This window comes from Pteropus alecto, unplaced genomic scaffold (genome assembly GCF_000325575.1).
Source record: "Pteropus alecto unplaced genomic scaffold, ASM32557v1 scaffold69, whole genome shotgun sequence".
NCBI classification, from domain to species: domain Eukaryota; kingdom Metazoa; phylum Chordata; class Mammalia; order Chiroptera; family Pteropodidae; genus Pteropus; species Pteropus alecto.
Window position 1 is genome coordinate 10,664,126 of NW_006494610.1, and position 5,896 is coordinate 10,670,021.

At 35.2% G+C, this 5,896-nt stretch overlaps 1 non-coding gene across 1 annotated transcript; it reads left to right on the forward strand.

Annotated features, from left to right (window-relative positions):
* Positions 1-1,457: 1,457 nt before the first annotated feature.
* Positions 1,458-1,576, forward strand: LOC112474045. Its single transcript, XR_003044254.1, has one exon. It is a non-coding gene; the product is annotated as a 5S ribosomal RNA (ribosomal RNA).
* The last annotated feature ends 4,320 nt before the right edge of the window (positions 1,577-5,896 follow it).

Below are 5,896 nucleotides of genomic sequence, written 5' to 3' on the forward strand. Positions count from 1 at the left end.
TATATTCATCAAATATCTTTTGATTTTCTTTGAAAGTTCCACATTGTATTTATCCCAGTTGAAATTGGTCACTTTCCTTTTAGAAAATTTTTAAAATTATAAAAATTAAGTCTCAAAAGGCAATTGTTTAAAATATGCTAGAGTAAAAAATTTTACTCCACTCTCCTGCATTGTATCCCACTAAAATGGTCATAAATAATTATGTACAAAAGAGAAAAGTACCATTATTATCAGAATTCAAACTTAAAGTATTTTTTTAGTTTCAAAATTTTTGAAAAAAACATGATTTTTTTAAAAAAATCTTTTAGAATACTTATTAGATTTTGAAGAAGAAATTAAAAGACTGAGACAAAACATAGAATAGAAACTAAAAGTTTTTGAAAACTATATATACACACACACATATACATACACAGTATTATATATAATGTTCTATGTGTGTGTGTATATATATATATATACACACACACACACACTAATATATGTGTGTGTGTATGTAAATTGAGAGAAAGCCAGAAGAATAAAACAGTACAAAGAATGAAATTAAAATTTTAAAAGATAAGCACTTCTCATAAAGTAAATTACATCAAGATTATATTTTGGAACAATTTTTTATTCCTCATTTAGCCAGGCTTTATTTGAAGCAGTACCGGCTTCCCAATACGATAATGCTAATCAATGTTTTTGATGAATCTAAATCCTTAGGCCAATGAAGCATTTATCCTTAATGAGAAATATAATTAAGTAAGAAGTGTCACTTCCTCTTTCTCTGCCTCGCCAGAGCAACAGGAAAGACTGCTGGGCTGGAGTTTGGATTTCTTTCTCTTCTGGAGCAGGGATACTTAAAACATGGCCTAAGGCCCATCAGTGAATTGTGAGGGTCCTACTGGTGGACCAAGAAGAGATCCAAAATTAGAAGTTTCTTTTTTTTTTTTTTTTTTTGGTTTTTCTGAGTGGCTGGCTTACTATTTCATAAGCTTTAGTTTTCATTTATCGTCTAAGGTTCTGTACAGATAGACAACTAAATGAGTTGGTAATGAGTACTAAATTTGTCAACTAACATTTGCATATTACCCCAGTTTACTGACGATTTGAATTCATCTGGCTGAAGCTCAACCCTGGAAAAGAGTTGAAATTTGAAGTTCTCTAAGCGAATAGAAGCTAGAATAGTAGAGGGCCATTTTTTCACCCCACCTACACGGCTTTAGTCAAAAACATTTGAGAGGCTCCAATCTAGTGGAGTTCAAGTAACAGCATTTTCATTTAATGGGTAGATTAAAATTTTTAAAATATCCTCTGAAAAATCACTTCCTCCCACTACCCCTTCTGTGTTCATCACCTACTAAGGAAAGAGAGAGAGAAAACGGGTCACATTCTCCTTCTGGTCTAACTGAAGAGAAAAACTCTAACTTTGATCTGTTCCAAAGCCAATTCAAATTAATTCAAATAATTTTTTGGTCTATGGCCACGCTACCCTGAACATGCCTGATCCCATCTGATCTCGGAAGCTAAGCAGGGTCAGGCCTGGTTAGTACTTGGATGGGAGACCACCTAGGAATACCAGGTGCTGTAGGTGTAAAAAATTTTTAAAAAGGGATTGTAAATTGACAAGGTCCTTGCAATCTGTGAGAGCAACCAAGGATTGCCTTGCCTAAAAAAAAACTAACTAACTAACTAACTAACTAAATAAATAAATAAATAAGTTTTTGAATGCGTGGTCCTAATGTACAGATTAGTCAAAGACATGGATAGGAAGAAAATTATTAGATGTTTTAGAGATCCCTATGAAGTTATGACAGACGAATAAAGATCAGAAGATGTTGGGTGATTTTCATCTAGAATAGAGGAGAAAGTACTAGAATGGCTTTAATAATAAAGTACTAGAATGGCTTTATTATAATGGTTTTTATAATAATAGTTATATTTTATAACAGAAAAATAATCAAAGAATAATAATAGAATGAGTTCATTAGATTTCATTCATTCAGAAAACATGTATGTTAAACATATAATATCCCAGGCAATGTTCTAGAGACTAAGGATATAATGATGAACTAAAATGATTGGACTTTGCTCCTGTGGTGTTGAGAAGAAAGACCAGGTGTGTCTATCTTGGAAGCAGGATCTTCAACTTCAGATACTGCTTGCTATACTACTGTCCCAGGCCCCCACTCTTCCTGCACTACCCCCCAACCTATTATTGTCAAATGTATATCATATTATTACCTTTTGATCTTTCTTCATTTGTCGTAAGTCCATAGGAATTTCAAAACATTCAAAAATGTTCTTTCCAAACACATTTTACAGAGCTCACGTGATAAATCTATAAATATATTTTTATTAACATAGCTCTGCTTAGTAGTTTTCTAAAGCAGAATAAAGAAAATTTGTCATAAAGAAGGGAGATACAGGGCCACACACTCACTGTGCAGTTACTAGAAATAGGATACAAACCATGTATTGTTCTTCAATGTCAGGTTAATTGACAGTCAGCCCATATGGTATCTATTTGGCTTGTTTAAAATAAACTTTCAAATAAAGGAAGCAAAAAATATTATTTCAACTAACTTGTTTCTGAATGAATAAATTGTCCTTTCTAATTTCCTGTTATAGACGGGAACAAACAGGTTTGCATCAATAACTTCTGTGTGTTTAATACGTGTGTTAAAAGACAGTACCAAATCAAACAGTTTTAATGCCCAATTATGTTAAATAGCCCCCATTTGGATTTTTTTCCAAAATAAATCTAAGTAAATATTGATAAACAGCACAAAGCATATCAATAATTTGTTGTCAGAGCTTGTTATTTGGGAGATTAAAATCATCAACTGAGAGAGCAAATGAATATTACAAGTTACACTGCATCACATTTGCCAGACTTCCTAAATTATTAGCAAATCCACTGGGTAAATGCAGCAGCAAAGCACAATCTGTTTCCCATGCAAATCTGAAATCCACTTACAAGGCATAACAGTGTGTAGACGGGAGTTCAGACATATAATACAGGAGAATTATTGATTCACCATTTTCATTTCCAAACAAAGTCGTCCTAAAGATCACCTTGTACATTTACCCAAAATGAAACAGAAGAAGGGTATATCAGGCTTTTGATTAATTCTTTCCATGTGTACAGATTTAGAGGTCAATTTAAACAATTTGTATCAAGAAGATGATTGGTGTAAGCCAAACAGAACCTATCCTCAAATGAATTTCAGTCAAATAGGAAGTATATAAAATAAATGCACAAGACTCTACCATATACAAGAGTGGAGGTGCTTCTTGGCAGTAAGAGAACTGTAGGAGGAGAGAATGTGTTTAGTTAGATGGTGAAGGAGAACTGGCATCCTGCTTCCTTTGATTGAACTGGGTTTCGAATTGGTTAGGAATTTAACAAGAACTGAAGGAGAAGCAAAGACTTTGGAAGAAGAGTTTGTGTAACTTGGGACCACGGTCCCAATTGCCTTCCAAGGAGGAGGATCCTTTATTTTTGCTCAGGATATTGATGATCAGAGGTATGCAGAGGGGGCCCTAAAACAGCAATGGGGAGCATTATGGCGCAAACGATTCTGATTAATTGAGATTAATTATGAGCCTTTATTAATTATGAGCCTTTATTAGCCGGCTGGTGACTGACTCTTTACCACGCAGGGTTAGAGGAGATCAGCCCCGAGCTTCCAGAGGAGGCAGCTTATAAAGCCTCCTACTACATCCTTGAATAAGCAGATTACAAGAAGCAGAAGTTAGCCGTTAACACTTTGTACAAAGATAAATGTTGCGCTTCCGGGGAACTCTCAGATCAAACAGGGCCTAGTAGACAGTTTTATCATCTGCACCTTGGAATGTTGTGCTTCTCCCTGGGGGCTGGCGCCTGGAGATATCACCTCCCTGAAACTGGAGAATTTCCACTTTTACAGGGAGAGGCTGGAGAGAGCTCTGAGGTCTGAGGTTTGCTACTAAAGGACGAGGTAAGAGGAAGAGAAGAAAAAGGATGATAAAGGAGGCAAAAGTTGAAACTGAGAGACTTTCTGCAACTCGCCTACCTAACATGAAATGATAATTACTTCATTCCTGCAGTTTAAGTCCTTCCTTCTCCCCAGACTTCTGTATTTTGCTTCTGCCAACACATGCCTTGTGTGGGTCGGGGTTTTTTTGGTAGTAGTATTTTTGTTTTGGTTTGTTTTGGGTTTTTCTTTTTTTTTCCTCACTGAAATTAAGGAAGAGGGCTCAAATCTATGACTGGTTAACTAATATATAAGAGAGACTGACCACTTTAGCAGGGAGTTAAGTAAAGTCTGTAAACTAATCACAGACTCTTCTCTAGTTACAAATAGGGCAACATTTAAGCTTCAGCTCCAAAAATTATGAGGGCACATCCAGGGAATGAAAAATTCAAAAACATTGATTTTTTGACTCAGCGCTAATGGTCAAACTGCTTCTAGTTGCATGTAGGAGTTAAGAATGGCAGGCTCTGAAATAATTTTTGACATAAATCGGAGAACCAGAAATGTACAGTTCTGCTTGCAGCTATTCTTCAGGTTCACCAGGAACAGAGAGTTCAAGGTGCTTATGTTATAAATCTTAAATTCCTCAATTCACTTTTCAGTTCATCCATCTTGAAAAGAAGATGTTTTCATCCCTGAGTCATGTACAGGAAGAGATTAATTTTAAATGCAAGCAAAAGAGAAGAGCCTAAATAGTCCGCTAATGATGCTATTTTCCCATTTCCTGCTTTTGATGTATTGTGCACCCATGAATGATGGGGCAAACTTCAGCTCTAGAAAGTCATGTTTTGTGGAGAAAATCCATTTCTATGCCTTGCAAAGCAGAACTACAGGTGCAGCAAGTGAGTAAACAATACCAGCTGCTCCTTGGCTATGGTTCCTTAAACAGAAATTAAGGACCAAGCCCAGGTTTGGAGGTAGTATAGAATCACAGAGAGGATAGCAGTGAAATATTCATGACGTTGGCCTCAGTTCAAGCTTCTCCACCATAGAGCAGCATGTTCACAAAGAGAACACAGCATACAAAGGCTGGATGTCAGAGCTCATGTCTGTCCATATTCTGATAAAGTTATTTAGTGATAATGTCCTTGAATGTGCTGTTAACCTCACCAGGAAACTCCTACCAGATTCATATATTAAAGCTTTAGAAGCTGATTTGGAATATGATGTAGAGTGTGTAAAAGTATAAACTGGTTGCCAAAAAAGTGAATTCATACCACAAATTTTTCAAAAAGGTCATAGTCCCAGGAAGCTAAATAGATTCGTGTTTTTATTTGTTTTTTTTTTTAACTTATAACATGAATTCACTTTTTTTTCCTGTGACTAATTTGTGCTTTTAGAAAAAGGCCTTTACATAGAGTCTATCAGGGTAGAGAAGAATATGATATAGATATCAGAAATAATACATGACTCGTTTTTGTATAACATGAATTTACTTTTTAAGGATGAGTTTATGCTTTAGAAAAGAACTGTTATGCAGGGTCTGTCAGAATAAAGATTATACATATGTCGGAGACTCTCAAAAAGTGTTACGTAGTTATCTGTTTTCTGTATTCTCATCAGTGAACACCTTACCTTGTTTCTTATAGCACCATATGTTTAGTGTCACCAAGGATCAAGGGATCGAAGTGTCATTACATATGACAGAAACAGCAACCAATAACCAAACTGTTGGTTTTGATATTGCTCCTGAGTTATTTTTGACATGTTATTATTTCATTTGACATTCTGAAACTTTCATGAATTTTGGGGAAGGATTTTCATTAGATACAGTAATGATGGTGGAAGCTGAAATTACCATCTCTAAAACATATTTGGAGAACTTTTTCTACCTAGATATCAAATTATAAGCTTCCACAGCTATCTTTTTTAAAACTTCATAGTAAATGCTGTGG